The sequence below is a fragment of the Balaenoptera ricei genome, chromosome 10, assembly GCF_028023285.1.
Source record: "Balaenoptera ricei isolate mBalRic1 chromosome 10, mBalRic1.hap2, whole genome shotgun sequence".
Classification (NCBI taxonomy): domain Eukaryota; kingdom Metazoa; phylum Chordata; class Mammalia; order Artiodactyla; family Balaenopteridae; genus Balaenoptera; species Balaenoptera ricei.
The window spans coordinates 101,764,668-101,786,791 of NC_082648.1; the positions used below are offsets into that span (position 1 = coordinate 101,764,668).

Below are 22,124 nucleotides of genomic sequence, written 5' to 3' on the forward strand. Positions count from 1 at the left end.
ATGGGAGGAGAGTAAACCTCAGACAGAGGGGAGAGGAAGTGTGCGTCTCCCTGGCGGGGCCCAGAGAAGCCCAAGTACAAAGGCTGGAACTGGTCAGGGGGCGGTAGTCAGGGGGCCCATTTGGGATGGGGGCGTTCTCGTCTGGTCTCTCCTCTCTCTTGTTAACCAGAGTTGCTGGTGACCATGACCTTTGAGCCTCCCTCCCCCAACCCATGGGCAGAGTCCCTGGGCGGGTCCTGCCTGTGTGCTGAGTAATAAGAAGGAAGAAAGGCAGGAGAGAACAGGTGGGTTTCAGAACACTGGAGATTGCTGATGTTAACAGGGGCAGTCTAGCGCCTGGGTTAAGGACCAAACAGGCTCAGCGAGAGATCGGGTTGGGGTTCTGGAAGAACCTCCAGCGAAGGAACCTCCGAACACAGGACAAAACGGGAAGAGATGGGCATGAGCCAAGGGACTCAGGGATGTGGACATTTGATCTCAAGATTCACGAGCATCTGAGAGCAGCTCCCGGGAGAGTGCGGGGACACGAGGAGGAGAAAGCAGAGTTTAAGAAGTAATGATGGAAGGAAAGCTTCCCGCGAGCGGCAGCAAGACCCACGTTTACAGATCAAACGTGCCGCTGAGTGTGGAGCAGGAATGACGGTGGAAAAATACCCACACCAGGTGAAATTCAGAATGGCAACAAGAAGAGAAAACCCTGCAATCTCCCTCTGGGAGAAAGTAGCCCAGACTTTGGAATGAGAGCCAGACCCGGATCAGATTTCTCCCGATCATCCAGAAAAGCAGGAAGATGGCGGAGCAAAGTCCTCAAAGTTCAGAAGGCAGAGGTTTGAACAGAGCTCTGCACAAGCTGACCAGTCCGCGGGACGATGGCAAACCGGAGACTTCTGGGGATGAGGAGGAAGGCGGCTGGGGTACCCCAAGCCCTGCGCGCACACCTGAGCCTGGGCTGCGTGCACACGTGCGTCCTGGTGAGCAGGCAGCATGAATGGGGCTGGCACAGCCGAGGCCGTGGGAGCAGCAGAGCCCCCAAAGGTAGGGCACCGGGTACACGTGGCACTCGGCGCCAGGCAGGTTCTCCTCCCAGGGGCATGTTTTCAAGAGTTGGGATCACACCTCCTGGCGTGCGGGTCCAATCACACTTCATGGCTCCTCGGGGAATAGCATTTACATAGTGCTAATTTCATAAGCCCTCTTTATTAATTCCCAGCTCTAGACTTGGTCCACTGACAAAGCGCAGAAGGATGCTTGCTGTTTGTTCCACCCTCCCCCGGCCAGTGGGGCAGCCCCAGCAGTGAAGCAGCAGGGGGAGGGGGAGGAGGGTGCGTTTCGTCAGAGTCGGCAAATAGAGAAGCTGAGGTTGACGGTTTTTGCTCGTTGGTTCAGCTAGCTCTGCCCGGCTCCCACTGAGGGCCAGGAGCTCTGCAGTCAAGAGCAAACTGGTTCCTCCTCCCAGGGGGGTTGGAGAGGGGTCAGACAGGAAACCCAGCAACACAGGACAGAAACGCCAGGGCGGCCAAGAACTGCCCAGGGTCGCTGGGTGGAGAGCATCAGGGGGGAGTGCCCCAGAATGCACATGCGGGGGGGCGGGCGGTGGCTCTGGGGGGTGGTTTTAAAGCTAGGAGCGGGTGGCAAAAAGGAGCCAGCAGGGAAACCAGCTTCCTGCCTGGGGAGCAGCCGGTGCAGGGCCAGGACTGAGGAATTTAGAGGGGCCAGTGATGCTGGGCTGGGGGTCACAGAGAGTGGGGAGAGGGACATGGAGGGCGAGAGAGACCACAGGGCCAGGTCGTGCTGCTCTGGAGGCCACGGCCAACTCTGGGCTTGCCCGTAGATGCAATCATGTGTGTCGGGAGCTTTAAGCAGGAGAGAGTCCTGAGCCGGCAAGCCCCCACTGGCTGCTGGCTTGATGGGGAAGATACAGGCAGAAGACGCCAGAGTCCGGAAGCGACGGCAGGGCCAGGACAACGACAGTCTACAGTCTACCTTGTAAATCCCCGAGTCAAGGGAGCCGGTACCGAGAAGCAAATCCCCATCGGAGGTGGAGAGGCAGGAGCGGGGAGGTGGGCGAAGGAGGCTGCATTCCAGAGCAGGAGCCACAGATATTGTGTAAAGTCAATAAGAAAGAGGTGGAAGTGTATTATTTAAAGTTATAAAGGGAAACGGAGAACAGCCGTTGGCTCATGGGAGAGGGTCTGTGCAGGGGGATGGGAGTGGAGGCAGCTTTTACCCTTCCTTTTACACATTTCTATAAGATTTGCATATGCATTATACATAATCACGTGCATAGGTCACTCTTTTAATTAAAAAGGTTGGTGGGGGAGCGGGGAGAAACGAAAAAGAAGGGGCCGGCCCTGCTTCCAGAGCGAGATGCTGACTTAATGTTAGAGGAGGAGACGGGGGTCAGAGTGGATCTGTGCAGAGAAGTGTGATAGGGTGGTCAGGGAGCCCTCCAGGAGGCGGCACTGAGGCTGAGCCTGGAGATAAGGGGGTGCCAGCCCTGGGGTGGGGGAGGGGTGGTCAGTCAGGGGTAAGGAACAGAGGGAACAGCAAACGCTGAGGCCTGATGGGACAAGGGACGTGTGAGGACCAGCGAGGAGGCAGTGGGTGGGCAGGTGAGGTGGGTGGGAGAGGGCTCACTCAGGGCCTGGGGCTGTGGGCCCTTTGATGGTGATGAGTTACTCGTGTGATTCCGAATAACAACCCAGCAACAGCTAACACCTAGGGACCCTCCCTCGGTGCCACGCCCCCATGCTGAGCATTGCACGTGGATTATTTCATTCACTGCTCATAAAAAAACTTGCATAATTTTGCCCATTTTACAGATGAGAAAACTGAGGCTCAGAGAGGTGAATTAGCTCACCCAGAGTTGGAGGGCTGGTAAATGGCAGAGCTGGGATCTGCACCCCAGGAGCCCAATTGCCAGTTCTCCACCACCACCACTTGCAAGGGACAGGGCCAGCCCTGGGACAGGGCCAGTTTCCTGAACCGTGGCTGGCTGTCCCCAGGGTTCACTGCCAGCAGGTGAAGGCAGAGATACAAGCCCTGCTCCTACAATGAAGCTCTCTGGTCCTGGACCGGTGGTCCCAGAGTTTGAAATTCAATTCGATTATAAGTGCATTAAAAAAAATCATCAGAACCCAGAAGTCTTCTGACTGCAGAAATGCAGCATCACGGGGTGAGGCAGAAATCAAGCCTACTGGCTCCCCTGGGGCAGCTGTTTGAGGAAATAGTTCCGAAGTGCTCACCAAGGCAAAATGGTGCCAGCGTGTCGGGGAATAATGGACGCTAAACCGTGGGTTCTTAAGGTGGCCCACGGGCGCCCCAACCGAGCAGGGAAGGGCAGCCAGGGACCTGCAGCCTCCTGAGAAGGGCGGAGCTTCTCCCCTTCTAAGAGCAGAAAACCAAATATTTGCCAGCTCCACACACAAACACCATGCAGGCCGTGCCTTGGGGTGGAAATAACAGGGGATGGGGTCCAAGGCCTGTGTCTGTGCCCCCCCTGCCTCTGCTGTGTGACCTTCGACACGTCTCTCTGTATCCTCGGCCTCAGTCTCCTCAACTGTATAACAGGATGACATAGAATACCCGCTTCCCGGGGCTCTCGAGCCCCACCTACTGGAGAATCCTGGTCGCAGCAGGTGAGCTGATACCATCCCACCCCCAGGTCTCTGCACCTGCTGTTCCCTCTCCCTGGGATGCTATTCCCTGACTTCCCGTGGCCAACTCCAGCAGGTCTCAGCTTACACGTCCCTTCCTCAGCAAGGGTGCTCCTTGCCCTCCAATTCATCCTGTGAGATTGTTGTCCTGTCTTGCAGTGCCCTGTTCTCCGTGGGCATCTGGCCAGGCCCGTGGCCGCAGGAACCAGGGGAGGGGCCAGCCCCTAGCCCTGCCTGGGGGACAGCAAGCTGGTGGCAGAGCAGAAGCATTAACCTAGCAGTTGAAGAAAGTGCTGGGGTCACACATGGAGGGTCAGTTCCTACTGCTGGGTTGTGCCCTTGAGGAAGGAGTGGGATTTTAACAGAAGGAGGAGGGAACAGACGGGGCAAAGCAGAGAGCTGTCTGATGCACAGAGAACTCAGGGACCAGGACATAGTCTCGTGTAATTGCAGCTTGTGGAGGCCGGTATGCATGATCAGGGGTGTGGACTTAAGCCTGCGGGTGCTGGGGACGCCCATAAGGAGTCCCGCCTTGGAATAACTGTACATCCTTGGAATAACTGTAGCTTGCAGTTAGATGGTGGTAAATGGGGAGAGGTGGGGTCTCCGGGGCCTGTCCCTTTGGGATCCAGCTGGCACCTGGGACTCGGGTTGGCACTCTCACAAATATTACGGTGCCAGGTCACCCACGGGTCCTCAGTCTGGGGACTGCACTCAGCCCCGGGTACGTGTCCGCACTGCCAGGTGGGTCTGGGGTACTGGAAATGCAGGGAGCAAAATTTTCCACCCCAAAATGTGTCTCTTTGGGAGGATTAGTTCAGGCTGATTGTTTTTAAGAAATAGAAGATTCAGGGAAGTTTCTTTTTACTGCCTCTTAGCTGCCTAAAAAATTTAGATAAAGGGCCTGTTCCTGGAATAGAGCCATCACCAGAGATATCTGCAAAGAACATGGGCCAGGTGTGGTGGCGGACCGGGCAGGGCCTAGACATCAGAGCCCACTCTGTGTCCCATTGTCTCTGCAAGGCCCACAAACATTTGTTTTCCAAACATTTGCTTCTCCTTCTTCCTGTGAATTGCCTTCCTCCCCTTTGAAGTCCCAAACCACTACCCCCAACATCCTTTTTTGTCTTTAGCTGAAAATGGCATTTAAGCTAAGGGTTTTGGCCATTTGCGGGAGTTAGTTTTCCTGGGTCTCTCCCATCTACATATGTTATTAAACTTTTGTTTGATTTTCTCCTGTTGATCTGTCTCATGTTGGTTTAATTCTTAGACCAGCCAGAAGAACCTAGAAGGGTAGAGGGAAATTTCTTCCTCCCCGACAGAAGTGAGGTAGGTCCTGGCTACGCACCCCTCCCCGGCATCTAAGGGTTCCAGGGTCTTTGCAAGCTGCTTGCCCTCTGAATGTCAATTTCCTCAGCTGCAAATGGATGTGAAGACATTAGTTAACTGAGGAGACAGCAAGTGTGAATGAGCCCAGGTGGGGATTCTGGCAGGGGGGTGGCTGGGGGTCCAGAGGGGAGAACAGCATGTGCAAAGGCTCAGCGCCATGGGTTTGTCTCACTGGAGGGCAGCAGACAGTGGTGGGATTGGGGCTGCAGAAGCAGGAGAGGCCAGAATGGGGTTGGGCCATATCTGAAGGGACTGGGGTGGGTCACGTGAAGCTGATCAGCTGGAGAGCTTCCAGAATGAAGACACTGGCTGAAGTGCAGGGGATGGGCTGGAGGGGGCTATGAGTCTTAACCTTGGCAATGGAGACCAAAGGCACCAAAGAGGAAATGCATAATGTCCCAGAATAATGACTGTTAAAGCACGTCTATCAGGCACTTGCTAAGAGCAAGGCTCTGTACAGCTATTAAGTCAAATGTGATAGCTTTACCATGTTACAGCTGAGGCACAGAGAGGTTAAGTAACTCACGCAAGATCACACAGCCCACGTTCACAGTGTATCCTCCTAACCACTGGCCATACCTCCAGGGGAGAGCCCACTGAGCAATCAGACGCCAACACAAAGCATATCTTAGCACCAAAGCCATCCTAGGCTACCCAGATCATTGTTAGCAATTGTCTATGATATTTGCACAGCACTTTACAGTTCGCCACGCATCTTCACCTGTATCATCTCATAAGACCCATACAATAGCCCTGCACAGAATTATCAGTTCTGTTTTCCAGACGTCAAGGGACCAGCCCCCGCTCACAAGGTGAGCAAGGTTTACATCCGACACTCACTCCTGGCCAGGTCGGCTGATCCCACTTGGCTAGAGTGTGGCCCCTGTTCACAGCCATCACCATTCCCTGAGGTGCTGCCGTGCACCAGGCCCTTCTGCTGCCTTCTCCTCTCACTCGGTCATCCATCCCACCCACTCCGTGGTGCAGGCATTCTAAGGCTCGCTTTACAGATGAGAACAACCTGAACCTCAGATAGCTGTAGTCACTTGCCCAGGGTCACACATCTAAGCGGGGGATGTCAGCTTGATTTAGACAGGCTACAAAGCCTGAGCTCTCCCCCCCGCGTCCCTCTGAGCAGGGGCCCATAAATTGATTGATGACTGAGCTGGCGCCTTTGCGGCTGCCCCCTCCATCCCATCAGCTCTGCCCACCCTGTTCCTTGATTCTGGAGAGCAGGTCCTGGGAAAGCGCGTCTCAGAAGTGCAGAGAGTTTCCACTGAAGCAGCCAGATAACACCCATGCTCTTCTCAGGAGCAGAACAGCATTAGCAGGGAGGCACAATAAGCCTTAATCGTCTTCCAGCCTTTCATCATTTGTGAGGTGCTTTCTCTGCAGACCTTGGCGGAAGCTAATTGGCAGGCGGGTGTGGGAGCCTGAGAGAGCAGCGTGTCCCGTCAAGTGACTGATCTTGGAGAGATCACACAGCTTGGGAGTTGCGTTTAGAGGACTTCGGCTCTGAGACACAAACCTCAAAGTGCCTGCTGCAAGATGAAGGCTGTGACACTCTGGCAGAGGCAGGAAGGGATCTCTAGCCTCGATGCTCCTAACCCGGAAGCAAGGGGGGTTCAACTTGGTAGTCAGTCGGCCTGGTCTAGAGGGCGGTGGGTCTTCACCCCAACAGAGACATTTAGGGTTCAGAGCAGGCTGGGATGTGTCAAGATGGCAGAATTCCTGGGTTTTGACAACAACACAGTGTAACCCCAAAGAATCTCATGGCCCCATGGGGCCCAGTCTCTGTGAAGAATGACGTTCTACCCTAAATCTGTAACCGAGCGGGACCCTATGGGGCCTTCCCGGGACAGGCCTTCCCCCATATCCTCTGCTTTAGCTCCTCTCTGAAGTACCTAGATAACAGTTATTTGATGCACATTTCCGAGTTGTTTTACAGACATGAAAACCCATCACCAAATGGAAGACGTTAATTACTTGATGACCATGAGCACATAGCCCCAGGCCCCCTGGAGCCTAAGGACTGATGACGTTCACCCCTGTGACACCGTCCTGTTACCTCACCATCAGCCAATCAGAGAACTGTGCATGACCTGATCACATAGCCTGTGGACCCCCCTCCCTTACCTGGCTTTTAAAAATGCTTGGCTGGGACTTCCCTGGTGGTCCAGCGGTTAAGGCTCTGCGTTCCCAATGCAGGTGGCCCAGGTTCGATCTGTGGTCAGGGAACTAGATCCTGCATGACACAACGAGGAGCCCGCATGCCGCAACTAAAGATGCCGTGTGCTACTATGAAGATCCCGTGTGCCGCAACTAAGACCCAGGGCAGCCAAATAAATAAGTAAATATTAATCTATAAAAGTCTAAGTGAGGCTTTAAAAAATTTTTTTTAAATAATAAAAATTAAAATGCTTTCCTGAAACCCTTCAGGGATTTCGGGGCTTTTAGGGCATGAGCCACCTGTCTCCTTGCATGGCCCTACAATAAAGCTTTCTCTGCTCCAAACTCCGACGTTCTGGTGTGTTTGCCCTCACTGTGCGTCAGGCACACGAACTCGCGCTAACAAGTCCTCTTTCTTTTTCCGCCCTTACAGCTTTTCCATCTCTCCTCCCACCCAGGCTCGCAGCTCATTATTTTTTCCTTCCTGCCTCAGACTGTTTTTACAGTTTCCTCTCCACCCTGCCCAGGATCAGAATTCTCTAGAACACCAGAAAGCACAGGAACTGCCTGGTGGTCAAGTTCTTTCCCCTTTGTCTTTCTCAACGTACTTTCCCCGATTCCGTAGCTCAGAGATCCAGGAAACAGCTGGTTCCTCTGGACTCTCGCTGGGGACTTGAAGGCTGGAGCATGTGAGTGGGGCAGGACAGCATTCTCTTTAGCTGGGAGGACAGGCTGGGAGTTTCCTGTGTCACTGTGGCATCTCTGTGTCATGGTAATAAGGCTCACTACTCGAGAAGGGTTCTTCCGTGTCAGGCTCCATCAGCTACTGTCCCCGCCCTCATGGAGTCCCATCTCATGGCAGAGAAAGACACACGTCCTCTATGGGGCCACTGTCACCAGTGCCTTCCTGGAAGTCTGCACAGGCCCAGTGGGGAAGAGGGAGGAAGTCAGGGTGGCTTCATGGAGGTGATGATGTTTGAATCCGGAGTAGATATTTACCAAGAAGACAGGTGCCCTTGGAACAAGGGAAACAGCATGAGCCCAGCCGAGTGCCGAGTACAAACACTGAGGCTGGCGGAGGTCGGGGGATGGTGGAATGGCATTTAGCGGCAGCCAAGGAGGGGACGGGAGGGCAGAGTGTCCTGGCGGAAGGAACAGCATGTGCGAAGACACTGGAGTGGGAAAGGGCCTGGGGTGCTTGGGTGCCTGGGCACCTGTGTGCCAGCAGGCCTGCTGCTACAGCTGACGTGCCCACAGGATGAGCAGTGCCAGCTGCCTCTGTGCCAGCTGTGGTGTCACCATCCCCTTGTACAGCTAAGGTCACAGGGGCTTGGCCAAGGCTGCCGTGGTCAGGGGGTCTGACAGGGGTCCATGCCCAAGTTTACCTGCTTGCAAGGTCTGCAAGACCTCATGCCTCTGAGCCCCCTTCCACCCCCCAAGCACCTCAGGAGAGCTGTCCGTCCCCTCAGCAACGCACGGGCTCACCCAGCTCTGGGCCGCCCTGTGCGCCCGGCAAATACATTTGGGCAGCCCCTCATGCAAGCTCTGCTCCGGGCCTGCCACCAGCTGAGTGACCCAGCCAGGCCCGTCCTCCCTCTGGGCCTCATCTACGGAGTACGTATAACCAAATAGAACATTCTGGGAGCAAGCATCCAGCCGGGGCCTGAGCAGTGCGGTGGCCACACCTGGTGGAGAAATCATGCGTCAGGATCCTCACTGGTGACTCTGCTTCTAATGCTTCTCTGTGCAGAGGTTCAAGCCGCGGCTTTGTCACACGCTGCGGGGGGCTTTGGCCGTGTCCCCTGGCCCCTCAGAGCCCAGTGTCCCACCTAGAGAATGACTGTATTGTGTCCCAGCGCAGGGCTGCGGAGGGAAGGACTGGGGGATGGGCTCAGCAAAGGAGGAGCCCCCTCGCCTTACCCCCATCACCAGCGGGACCATCACCTGGGCGACAAGATCTCAAAAGAGCCCAAGGGGAGGAGGGGGCTCAGGAGGAGTCAAGCCTGCCCGGACCCCGCTGAGGCCTCAGGGACCCAGACATGCAGGTTCCAGGCATTAAGTGCCTTTCTGCCAAGTTGATAGGATTGGTGTGAATGATGACAGGACCCCGGGCCTCTGTAGGGAGGGCAGCAGGAGAAAAGAATCAATAACATGATTTGGCAGCCTTTGTTGTCTATTTTTGAGAGAGAGAGAGAGAGAGAGAGAGAGAGAGAGAGAGAGAGAGAGAGAGAAAGAGCAAATTCCCCACTCGTGCTGGAAAATATTTGATACATTTGAATTGCTAAAGAGGACACTTCAGCTTCATTTCAGGGCCACTCCGGGCTGAGGGAAGGAGGGAGGAAAAGAGGGTCTGGAGAGAAAAAAAGACCGGGGTGGGGTGGGGAGGGGAGAGACGGGACTGACCCATGCTGGGGGAGGGCGCGGAGGGCGCAGACCCAGAGGGGCCCCTGGGAGACCCCAAGGAGACTTGGTGTGGCTCCAGCAGGCTGGCAGCTCCTGGAATCCGTCTCTATTCCTGGGTTGCTTGGTGGGAGCCCGGCCAGGGCAGGTTCAGGGATGTTCCTTGGGAGGACAGGAGGCTGAGGAAGGCAGACCCCGAGTCGTCCGTCTGCCGAGTCCCAAGTCGGTAAGGTGAGGGTATAACATCCACCTGCCCTCCTGTGGGGCACTGCAAGGTCCCAGGGCGGAGGGAGGGGCAGAGATAGGGGAGAGGGGCCCCATCTTCCACATCAACACGCACCTCTCAGGCTCTCTCTGATTTATTCACACACCGTCCCCCTCCAGCCTGGGTGCTCCCTGAGGACGGGCAGTGACTGATTCTCCCTGGACCACATGGTCCTGATGATGCAAATATCACTGAGACAAGGTGAAGTTCAGGATCAAGTGGGGTGAGCCAAGGGGGTCCAGGAAGAGGAATGGAGCAGAGACGGGGAGCACTTATGCGTCACTGAGGGGACAGGAAAGTCTTCACAGGGGAGGAGGCCCCGTAAAGGGATTTCAGCAGGCAGAGGAGGGGGGGCAGAGGGCACCCCGAGAGGGGGCACTGCCCAGGCAAAGGCTTGAGGGCAGGACCGCAGGAGACAGAGTCTGGCTGGCCCTGCTGCCACTTCTGAGCCTCCCGGGCCTGGACACCGAGGAGGGTGCAGCCCCAGGGCCCTTCCAAAGGCAGTTCTGCGGCCTCAGCTCCTGCCTGAGAACTTCCTTAAGCTCCTTGGCACCAGCTCTAAATTAAGTAGTAACCGGGAACCTCTGATCTCATTACTTGAATTATAATTGCCCTCCTCTTTAATCATTCATGGTGGCAGAGCCTGGGGACACGAGCCTCTGGAGAATTACCCAGCCAGCAGCGTGCGGTAGGCTGGCCGCTTAAAGGTCACGCACAAATACTCCAGTTCACGTTAATTTGCAAAATAAAGAATACACAGTCCCAATGCCCTGAAGCTATGAAGGTGTTTAAATACCAGCAGTTCGAAGCACAAAAGGGAGAGGGGTTATTTTTCCAAGTTAAATACTCCCTTGTCTCCGGAGATTTCAAGACCCTGGGCAGAGAGGACACTGAAAGAAATAAATCTTATACACAAAGCATCTGTTTGAAGTGTCTCTTCCCTCCCCACCACCGCACAACCCTTCCAGGCAGAGCGGACCAGGAGACAGAGGGCCTGGATTAAAGAACAGTTCCGGTTCTGTAGTTGTGTGCCCCTAGGCACACCCCTTAGCCTCTGAGAGCCTTGTTTATCCGTCTGTAAAATGGGCTGATGATCCCTGCTTGGGCCAATCCTCCAAGAGGGTGGGGAGAATCAAGGGGGAAGATGGGTATGAAAATGCAGGGAAGGGTGGCAGCCCGTGTACACAGTGGTTGGGGGGGACGGTACAGGGCTGGAGCAGGGGAGCAATGAAGGGTCCCAGAGGGAACTAGGGAGCGGGGAAGGTTGGTCACCTCGGGCCTGTGGCTGAGACTCTGGAGGGAAACAGACACCCAGTGACCACAGATGTCACCTGCAGAGAGGGGCCCACCTGCTCTCCCTGCAGGAGTGAACGGGGGAGGGGGGTGTCCTGAGAGGTCCTCATGCCCTCTGGGGACATGAGGGGAACCCCGCCAGCCCCAGCAGGGAGTCCCAGGCCAGTTCAACATTGTCTCCAGCTCAGAAAGGAGAGACCTGAGTCCATGTTTTTAAACCATGAATGACTGAACCCATAAGAGGGATAATGTGAAAGCCAGTTTAGGAAAAACATTAATTAGCTGTCCATCACCATCTGCCGTGAGAACGGGTTTCCTTTCCTCAATCCCGTCCTCGTCCTGCTTCAGAAGGGGCCGTCATTGGGAGCCTACTGTGTGCCCAGCAGGGGCGTCTGGAGCCAGAGGGTCGGGGTTCAAGCTCCAGCCCTGCCACTTGTTAGTCACGAGACCCTGGCGGGGGCTTCACTACCGCATGCCTCAGTTTCCCAGCCTGTAAATGGGGGTCTCACGGAGTCACCGGGAGGATGGCATGAGTTAATTTGCTTGAAGCACTAGCACAGCACCAGGCACCTGCGCGGCTCTCCAGGAAGTGCTGACTGTCTTCCCAGGTCCACCTCTTAGAGGACCTCCTCCGATCCTCGGTGACCTTGGCTGATATCCAGGGCAACCTGGCGCGGGGACTGCAGCCTTGTAGCTTTGAGCTTTCTTTGGGCACGTTTTCATATGAAATCTTTTCTGGGGGCTCCTCTGCTTGCAGGAGATGGAAGGGGAAAGTGGGAGGGAGCCCCCACCCCTGAAGTCTCCCGCTCACAGGGGTACACAGATTGACAGCCCCCTGCAGGGTCTTCATCTCTAGAAACCCACCTGGACCTGGAGGCAGTTGTCCTCCCTCCCTCCCATCCCCAATCCCGGCCACACAGCTGAGGCCGGGTGCTGTGAGCAGAGACATTTCATGAGCTGAGTTGGTTTGGCCTTTTGCTCTTTTGCCACAAGCCGGAGGAGACCAGGCCCCAGACTGAGAATGTGGACCAGACCCAAAACAATTACAGCCTGAAGCCAAGTGCCCCTGATCACAGCCCAGCCCAGCCAGACACAACCATGATCAGCCAAACCCCAGACCTGGAGCGAGGAAAATCACATTTGGTTGCTGTAAGCCACTGAGATTTGGGGATTGTTTGTTACAGAGCATCATTGCAGCAAGAGCTGACCAATACAGCAGAGACATGCATCTGTTCAAAGCAGGAAAAACACTAAGACAGATGCAACCCTGAGGGGAGCATTAGTCTGGATGAAATGACCAAGGGCTAAACCCAGCAGGGCACCCCTAGGGCGGATTTTACCCTCAGGGGGGCACCAACCAGGAGCACGGCCTCTCGGTATGTGAGCAGAGCTCTGGCGCTAGCAGCAGGCTTGTCAGTGTGGCCGGCAGGCACCTCTGCTTTAGGCCGCCTCCCTCTCTGTATTAAAGTACACACACAGTTGCACTATTTGCTGAGTTGCGTCTTTTTCCAGAATTTTATTCTTTGCAATAGAGCCAGGTGGATGGATGTGGAAGACAGTGTTTGTCAAGCACGCGGCCCCGGCCTGGCATTTGGTCGCTTACACGCGGGGTCGCTGTCACTAATGCAGGAACATGCTTGGTTTCAGGCCTTTGCTACAACGCTGCCCGTGACCTTGTCGTGGGTCTGGAGAGAGCCACCATCTCCCACACTCCCAGCCTCCTGGGCCTCACAGAGGCGGCTCCTGGGGACAGGCCGGCTTCAGAGGCACTGGGGGCTGAGGCTGGGCTCCCACATGCACACATAAGACAGAAGCCAAATTAGCCAGAACCCAGAACTGGGATGAGGCTCCCACGTGAAGGTCAGCGCCTTAACCACTGGCTCTTACGATGACAGGGCCTTGCACGTTCCCGTGGCTGCACCCACCCCTCTGGAAGGTGACCAGAGTGCCCTGGACCCAAACCCACCAGCCTGCTGTGTGGGCCAGGACCCTGCGGGGGGGGGGGGGGGCGGGGGGGGGAGGGGCGAGAGGATATACTCCGTGTTGTCACCCAGGTCCTAGGCTAGGACCTGGGTGTGTATGTCAGAGCCAGAGAGGCCGAGCTGTCGTGTGTGTGTGTGTGTGTGTGTGAGACCGACAAGCACTGTTGCACTCCTACTGTGTGCTGGTGAGTACTGGCTCTCAGGGCACAGGGTCTAACGCAGAAGAAAGGATCCTGGTGTTGAAGCCTTTGCTCTCCCCTGCGTGCTGCCCCGGGCTCTGTGTCGTGCTTCCTGCCCGAGATTTCTGCTGATCCTCCAACTAAGCCCCACGACGGAGGCAGCATCAACCCATTTGACTGGTGAGAAGACTGAGGTTCAGGGGGCCTAGTGTTTTGCCGAGATTCACACCACTGGGGAGCAGCAACGTCGGAGCAAACCCGAGTCGGAGTTCCAGCCCGATGGTGACAAGACCCAGGTGCCGGTCCCAGTGACGCAGGCCACGCACGAGGAGCAGAAGTCGTACAGAAGCTGGGGGAGGTGGGGGCGGTTTGCTGGGCAGGTGAGAGGCAGCAGTCCCTGAGCAGGGTCCTGGGGGATGGTGGGAGAAGATTGCAGGGCACCAGCTCCTGGGAGGTGACTCAGAGGGAAGGTGCAGCGGGAGAGGACGGCGGGTAGGCGGGCTTGGACACCTGGCATGGAGGGTCCTTGGGTATCTGCAGGAAGGACGTGCTGGGGAAACCCAGCGGCCACCCAGCATTTCTCCACCGACCAGCACAGAGCGCCTTCCTCTGTAGGCCGGCCCGGCCCTCCTTCCTGCAGCCACATACCTGGACCACTCGCCTGACTGTCCCCGCGCTGCAACCGAGCCAGCGCAGCTGCAGGATTTGGCTGTGGCAGAGGCCAGCTCACTCTCAGGCCATGAAAAATCATCCCGATTAGTCCCACTCCCCAAGTGATTCCCTGCCGTGTGCCCAAGAAAGGCCCTGGCAGCCCTCGCAAGGGTCTGGCCTGTCCCCAGACCCCCCAGCACCTGCCCTCCTCCGATGAACGGGGTGGGGAAGGCAGCCAGCATCCCCCTGCCCCCCCAGCCCATCTCCCCGCTTTCCCCATCCTGAGCACAGGAGGAGATCACATTAGCACCAATCGCCTCGCCTTCAGGTGAATATCCCGCCCAGGGATTAGGCGCAGAAATCCATTTAAGCAGAAAATCAGATTTGATAGCCCCTCTGAGAGCCGGGGACAAAGGTGCAAAGCTCCAGGACCCACCAGGACCAGCTCAAGACCCAAAGCAGCACCCACCTTTTACTAAAAGGTTTCTTTCGGTTAAAAAACAACAAAAAAACCTTTCTTGAAGTATGATACAGAATCGGGGATCTCAAGATCTGCCCCGGGGAAATGTGTGTCCCTGGGATTTCTCCCCATCTGCCTGGAGAATGTTCCCCAGTGTTTCCGAGAAAGCTGGCTGGCTGCCTCCCACTGGGGGTAGGACCTCTGTCCTCTGTCCTTGCCCCCCACCCACCCTACAGCAGGAAGGGGAGGCATTTCTCCTCCGAAGCCTCCAGGGTCCTTACAATGCTGCAGGGCGCCTGCCTCGAAACTTTTCAACCTGGCTTCTGCAAACCCATTAACCTGCAGCGGGCTTCTAATTAAGCCGCCAGGACCCTGACGTTTCCTCGCAGGCTGAGAGTATTCGAGCCGCAAAGGGCAGGCTGTTCCCCACCAGGCTGGGGGCAGGGAGGGGGGAGGGAAGCCGCATCGCGGCCCCCTCCAGGGGAGAGCTGATGCCCCATCAGGGCTCCCAGGAGTTGAGGGCAGACGCAGAGCCCCCCAGAGTCCCTTCCCACCCCCAGGTCCACAGCTCACCTCCCCCAGGGCCTGAGGAGGCGTCTCCCCTTACCTGTGTGGAGGCTTGTCACTATCCAGCACGTGGACGGTACCTCCTGGCCCCTTCCTGGGGAGCAGCCCTGGACCCACTCTGCGGCGCACGTCCCAGGTTGGGGCATGGGTTGTGTGCGTGCGAGGTGGGGTGCCTCTGGGAGCTGGGCTCGAATATTCCTGGCTGCCACCTGCCACCGACCCGTCCCGGGGTGGGGCCAGCTGCCTGAGGGGAGATGCTCCAGCCGGGCGGGCCCGCCGTCATCTGCCAGGAGCACCAGGCGTCAGCTTTCGCTCACCAGGCGCCCGCCGGCTGCTCCCAGGCTGAGGCGACTGGTTTATTTTTAGAGCCCGGCCCTTCCCCAGACGCCAGGATCCCAGCTGAGATTTCCAGCGGCTCAAACTAGCCCATTCTGGGCTGAGCTGTTGCTTACTGGGAATGTTCTAGAAGAGAGAGACGGAGGCTTTAAAGGCTGTGGTCCTCAGTGTCCTCATCCAAGGAAGCCGGAGCTGGACCGGAGGTGTCCGAGACCCTCTGCCAAGGATGGCCCCCGACGCGGGTGCCACGCGGGGATTCCGCTTGGGCGAGGAGCTTCCCTCCCTGGGCTGCCTCAGTTTCTTCTTCTTGAAGGTGACCGATGGCAGTAGGCACACCTGTCCGGGGCAGGGCTGGGATCAGAGAATGGGCTGGAACGAGGGACAGCCATAACCGTCCACTGTGCATCTCCTCAACCGGACTGAGGTCACAGGAGGCCAGGGACCTTGTCTGTCTTGTTCACCATCATAACCTCAGCGTGTCTATTCCACAGTTGGTGCACATCGTAGGTGCTCAGAAAATATTTAGTGAGGAGGGGAACCCATGCCCATCCCCCCATAGCACTATTAGCCTCCTAACGACCTGCAAGATCACGGGACTAAGTACGCTTGATATACGCGCAGCCCAAGGTCTAGACAGGAAAGGAGCCGGCTCAGGTCCCCTGCCAGCAGGTGGCAGTGCCAGGGCTCCCTGGGGGCGGGGGTAGCTCAAGCCCAGCTCACTCCCCGTCCCACCCGTGTATGACAGCCAACCCTGGAACATTCCCCTTTGCCGGTCTGGCACTGGCCTTGAGGCTGCCTCCCCCGGGCACCATAAGCTTCATCTCCTCTGCAGACCCAGAGCCGCTGACGAGCTTCACTGTGGGGCGGCTCTGCCTTCTGAATCTGGCCGGTACCCCCAGGGAGGACTCAACCCAGTTCTGGATGTTTCTACACGGGAGGCCCCAGCACAGCTCTCGAGCTGTCGGGCGGGGCCTTGCTCTCCCCTCTGTCAAGCCAGGCAGTGATTCTGCTGCTGGAACTGGCGGGGCTGCAGGGCCGAAGGGGAGGGCGCCGGGCACGCGGCGGGCCGGCAGCGTCTGCTCATGAAAGAAGCGTCCCGATCTGTGCGTGTGTGTGTCTGTGTGTGCATGTGCGTGTATGCACGTGTGTGTTTGCTGAATGTGCTTTAGCCTCAGTGCAGAGCGTGGGCCAGGTTGCCCCTCACCCAGTGGGTGCAGCCCCTTTACAGACACGCGGGCCCCGTTGTCCTGCCTCGACCCACCTGTGCCCGGGGTGCCCGCCGCTCCTCTGCAGCCGCCCAGGTGCACACCGCCTCTTCTGTACCTCGGGAACTGGCTGGCTGGTCTCCCAGGGCCCCGAGAGGCCTGGGGACTGGAAATGCCCACCCCCCACCCCGTGCTCCCGCCCCGGGGAACAGGAGGCAGGTTGTCTGGAGGCTGCGATGCCGTCGGGGTCCCCTCCCCGGAAGACAGATGAAAGCCCACCCAGGGCCCCTTCCAGGCCCCAGGGCTACTTGCAGGCAGGAGAGGGTCTGGCGTCTGAACCGGGACCGTCCGCCCCTAGGATTGCTGCCCGGGCACAGCCAGTGGTCCCTTGGGGGAGCCAGCCTGCGCTCTGCGGCAGCTGGCCGCCCCAGCACACCCCTTTGAGGCTGGTCTCCCCAGTTCTCTCTCGGGGCCTCCGCTCGTCCGGGCGCCTGTCCAGGAGAATCTGTGCTTGGTGTCCCCGGCTTGACTCACGCCTGCTTCTTCTATCGGGGTAGAAACTCCCCGCGGGCAGGACCACTGCTTATGCAGGGCTGCGGGGGCCTTCGGTTCCTATTCGTCGGTCAGATGAACGAATCCACCAAAAGAAGAGCTCGGTGAGCTCGAGCCGTCCACGTGATGTCGCGCTCTGCAGCCGTTTCCAACGGGTTTTCTGAACAATATTTAATATTCTGGGCGAATGTTCACAGCATGAGCAAAGTGAATACAGTAGATTACAAACTGTCACTGTGAAGATGTACATTGATGGATACGGTCCCTCCATCCAGGCGGAGAGTAACCCCTCCCAGCCCAGCTCTTTACCTGCGTGCCCGGTCCCTTGCTTCCTGCCAACACGTGGGGTTGTGACAGTGACCATTTGGTGAAAGGATGGATGGGTTCTTTCATCCACCGCCATTCCTCCCCGCAGCCAGCGAACACCGTGGGGCCCCTACGCGTGCAGGCTCTCTCCTCTGCAGCCTGCAAGCTCCCAGCCTGATCTGCTTCGACTGCTCCACAGGCCAGCAGCCTCCCCACCGGCCCTGAGGCCCGAGGCCCTGCCCCTGTTCACAGGACTCAGGCTGAGCCCCGGGGCCTGTGCTCTGGGCTGAGCATCGGAGGAGCCCCGGGGGCTGATCACCCTCCAGGGATGGAGCCCCGAGCACCAGCCCCCTCTCGTGAGTCCTGCCTGCCCTGTGTTTGGGCACCTGATGGGCCACCGGATTCTCTCCACTGCTCCCCACCCCAGCCAGGACACACCCCACCTGTTTGTGAGCTGACGGCCATGGCACTCCGATCCAGGGCTAACTCAGGGTTTCTACTACTGGGTTTCCCTTCTCCAGGGGACTGTGAAAATCCAACCCCCCCCAACCCCCGCCCAGGATGGATGCCCCGAGCAGGGAGAAAAGAGAGAGATGGCAGCTGGCATCCCAGCTGCTGGTCTAATTCTAGGCCCCATCTTGCCTCCCTGTCACTTATGGGAAGGGGGGAGGGGGTGGGTTAGACGGAGACACCACAAGACAAGGTGAGAGACACATGGAAAGGAACACAGGGGTAGAGATGGACGTCCAGACAGAAAGAGGTGGAGATGGAGGGAGGGAGAGCAGGAGACAGACAGAGAGAGGCACATGGGAGAGGCTGGAACAGAGAGGTGGCCAAGAGACACCGAGAGGGACAGCCAGCCAAGGGTCCTAAGAGAGGAGAGAGAGGGGAAGAGACAGAGGGAAGGGAGAGTGATTACCTCTTCCTCCAGGGAGCCCTCCAGGCTCTGAGCGTCCATCACTTTGCCCCTTTCTGCCTTGTCCCCCAGGTCCCCCCCTGGGCATGTCCCCCATGCCCAGCCTTATCCCCTCTGGTCCCTGGCGTGTCCGCCAGGCCCCTCTGTGGGGTCACGAGGCCGGTGAGGATGAGCTGAGAAGAGGAGGGTGGGGCATTGACTTCACCTACCCACAGTGAACAAGCTTATCCTGAGGATGCTGGGGGACACTTGGGCTTGGGGGCCAAGAGGGTCTGAGAATGAGGGCCCTCTGCCCCATGGGCGGACCAGCAAGTGGCCAGCGAGCAGAGTCTGCAGCCCAGAAAGTGATGGCAGAGGAGGGCCTGCTGTGCCTGCCCACCTGAACTTGGGCTCTGGGTTGAGAAGGTTTTCCGGCTGAGAGCTGTCTGGTGGTCCATTTTACAGATGAGAAAACCAAAGCCAGGAGGGTCAGAGTTAGGTGCCTGTGCTCCCTAACCCCCGCACTGGCGGCCTCTCTCTATTCCTCTGTGCCACTCTAGTCCCTTTGGCAGCCTTCCTGGTGGTGAATGCTTGCACACCTCCAGTGATGGGGAGCTCACTATCTGTCTCCATGGACACAGTGCACGCTCTCCAGCTGTGCCCCTGTCCCTTCACATTTCAGTGGCTCAGGGAGCAGAGGCTTTGCCCACAGCCTTGGGGTCTCTGGTCCACCTCTGTGCCTTACGGCCATGTACCTGGGCTTTTGAAACTTTCAGTAGAACCCACCCTTGTGCCTTTAAACCCCTTTTCCTGAGTGAGAATGGCCAGCACTTCCCACCTGCCAGGTGTGTTTGAGTGCTTGCATGTTACTCTCAATCCCCATCATAAACAGTTTGTCTGTTTACTTATGAATTGCCCCCGTTCTGAAAGGTCAGGCCAAGCGAGCAGGGCCCCCGTCTGTCTTGTTCACTTCTGTATGTCAGCAGTGACCATTGCTTGGCACATACCAAGTGATCAGTGGACATTTCCTGCCAATCTGATGATCTGGAGGAAGAGGGAAGACACACAGCCTCCGTGTTCTAGAAGGAGATCCCTTCTCCTGGCTCCCCGCCCTACTGGGCCCCCCACACAGCTGGCTCCTCCATGGCTCAGCCTGCCCCGGCCCTGAGCCCACCCTAGCTCAGTCGGGGTCATTTAGCCCAAAGATGGGGCCTGGGGGCAGGGGGACCAACAATGCATTGGCAGGAGCCCAGGGGCCAGAATGGGGCCCAGGTCAGAACAGGTGCATTATTTGTTGAAAAGACTGTCCTTTCTCAGCCCTTTCATTTTTCTTCATTTTAAAAAAACTCTCTGTTCTTAAGTATGGATAATTTTTACTGGTCTGTTTTTAAGGTTCCTGTATTTTCCCCCCTGTCATCTCTAACACACTGTGAAGCCAATCCAGTTTTCATTGCAGTTATTGTACTTTTTAGTTCTAGAGTTTGCATTTTTTAATAGTTTTCATTCTTCTGCTGAGTTTTCCTATTTGTTCACTCATTAATACCATATTCTTCAATTTCTTAAAGATGTTTTTCCTTTAATTCTTTGAACATATTTGTAATAGCTATTTCAAAGTCTTTGTCTGCTAAGCCTAACATTGGAAACATCTCAAGTTTAATTTCTATTGCCTGCTTTTTTCCCCTTAACTGTCAGTCTCATGTTCCTGTTTCTTTGTGTGTCTAGTGATTTTTTAATTGAATGCTGGGCATAGTGAACAATGTATTGTAGAGATATTGGATTCTGCTATCATCCTCTAAAGAGTGTTTCTTGTTTTAGCAGGCAGTTAAATTACCAGCTGTTGACTTTGAACTTATAGACACTCAGCTTACACTCTGTTCGTGTGAATATGGAGAAAGCCAATGTGCTTCCTCAGTTCCTCTTAGTTGGCAGGAATTACCTCTGAACTTTGTTTTCCTTGCAGATCCTTTGGGGGCTTAGTTTTAGGTTTTATTAGGAGGGGTCCAGTTTAACTCTTACCCTGATACGTGGTTCCTACTCCTAAGACATAGCCTCTCTGGGGTCTCAGCTGGATGTTAAGAGTATTAACAAACTGTTGAGATTTCTCCATTATGGCCAAGCAGGAATTTCAGTGTTCCTCTGTTTTTTCCCCCGGTTCAGCTCAAACCTCTAGTGTTTCCAATTTGCTTTCAGTCCCATAGGGTCCACTCTCTGAAAGTCTTGGGTGGTCTTGCTCTGAGTACGTACAGCACATCCTCCAGCCGTGGACTCGTCGGGAGACCCCACATCGACTTCCGGGGTCCCCCCTCCGCACAGCTCCTCTGTGATGCCTTCCTCTGCTGGTCCCAGCTGCCCTGCCCTCCAGCTGCTGTCTTCGCAGCTCACCATGGCCACTGAGCTCGGCTAAGCCCCAGGTCCGTGTGCTGCACCCAGCAAATTATCCCCTGGAAGAGAACTGGTGATCGTGGGCACCCCTGTGGGCTTTCCTTCTCTCAAGGATAACAGTCTTGCACTGCCGGTTGCCCATTGCCTGCCAAGAGTTGCCTCATATTTTAATCCAACTTCGCAACTGTTGACCACGGAAGGGTTAGCTGAGTGCCAGTTAATTCTATCTTGGCCAAATGGCAAGTGGTTTCATTCCCTGGCCCCTGATTCTACTTAGAATAGAATTTAAGTTCCGTGTTTGGTCTTCAGGGCTCTGCAATCCCTACTTCCCTCTCAGATTTCACCCTCATGCTCCACTGTCACTTAATCTCCAGGCACAGAGGCCTTCCTTTTGTTCTTCAAGTACGTCAAGCCCTTTGCTGCCTCTGGGACTTTGCACCTGTTCCCTCTACCAAGTGTTCTGAGCCCAGATCTCTGCATGACTGGTTATTCAGGTCTCAGTTCCAAGTCACCGTGTCAGAGAGCCTTTCCCAGGCCGGTCTTTGTAACAAAAACTACAGTCCTCTCCACCTCCCCATTGTTTATTTTCTTTATAACACTGATTGACGTCTGAAATGATCACGCTTGTTAACGGATTTATTTGTTTCTTCTCTGTCTCTCCGAACAGAACATGCGCCCCACGGAGCAGAGGTGCGTCTGTGTTCTTCCCCGTGGTGTCTGGGGGCCAGGCTCAGTCCTGGCATGCTTGACTCCTTTTAAGGATTTTAATTGGCCCCTCCTCTTCCTCTGACACCTGCTTGGCACCCTTATTTCCTGAATGAAGAGTCGTTTCCTTGAAAGCGAAGGTAGAAATCCGTCCTGCACCTCACGCCTTTCCCCCGCCTTCCACCATCTGCTGTGCTGCCACTTTCCACCAGCAAGCAGGCTCGCTCCCTCCCCCGTCTCGCTCTTTTACTCCAGGTGGAATGAACCAAAACCCTTCCCTGATTGGGCTGTGCCTATCAAAAGGCTTAATCATGCTCCCACCCTTGGGTCCAAGACAAGGAAACAGCTGGAGGTGCCACAGTCAGGGCTGAAACAGGGGACACACAGCAGGACGCTTGGTGCAGGCTTGGAGCTGGGTTCAGAGTCCCTGGTCCCAGGGGTTGGGTGACTGATGGGAATGAGGCCGTGAGATCAGGAAACCAAGACTGGGCATTACATCCTACAGCCCACATGGGGGTGAAGCCTCAAGGAGGGGGATTCACGTGGGACCCCTGGAGATAGGAAGGTCGCGGGGGAGGGGATCCAGGCCGGCCTGGCACCAGTGGGCGGAGGTCAGTTCTCCAGGCCACCCAGCTCCTTGGCTGCACAGAGGAATCACTAGTTTCCACAAAAATATGCCAGTTCCTGGGCCCTCCCCACGCCCACTTGACCAACCACATAGGAATCGCTGGG

At 56.4% G+C, this 22,124-nt stretch overlaps 1 long non-coding RNA gene across 4 annotated transcripts; it reads left to right on the top strand.

The window, feature by feature from the left end:
• Positions 1 to 270: 270 nt before the first annotated feature.
• LOC132372758 (uncharacterized) lies at positions 271 to 7,565 on the top strand. 4 transcript variants are annotated; one of them, XR_009505249.1, is made up of 3 exons: positions 271 to 1,035; positions 4,927 to 4,985; positions 6,983 to 7,565. It is a non-coding gene; the product is annotated as an uncharacterized LOC132372758 (long non-coding RNA). The 4 variants fall into 4 exon arrangements; XR_009505248.1 differs by having other exon boundaries at positions 6,994 to 7,565; XR_009505247.1 differs by lacking the exon at positions 4,927 to 4,985.
• The last annotated feature ends 14,559 nt before the right edge of the window (positions 7,566 to 22,124 follow it).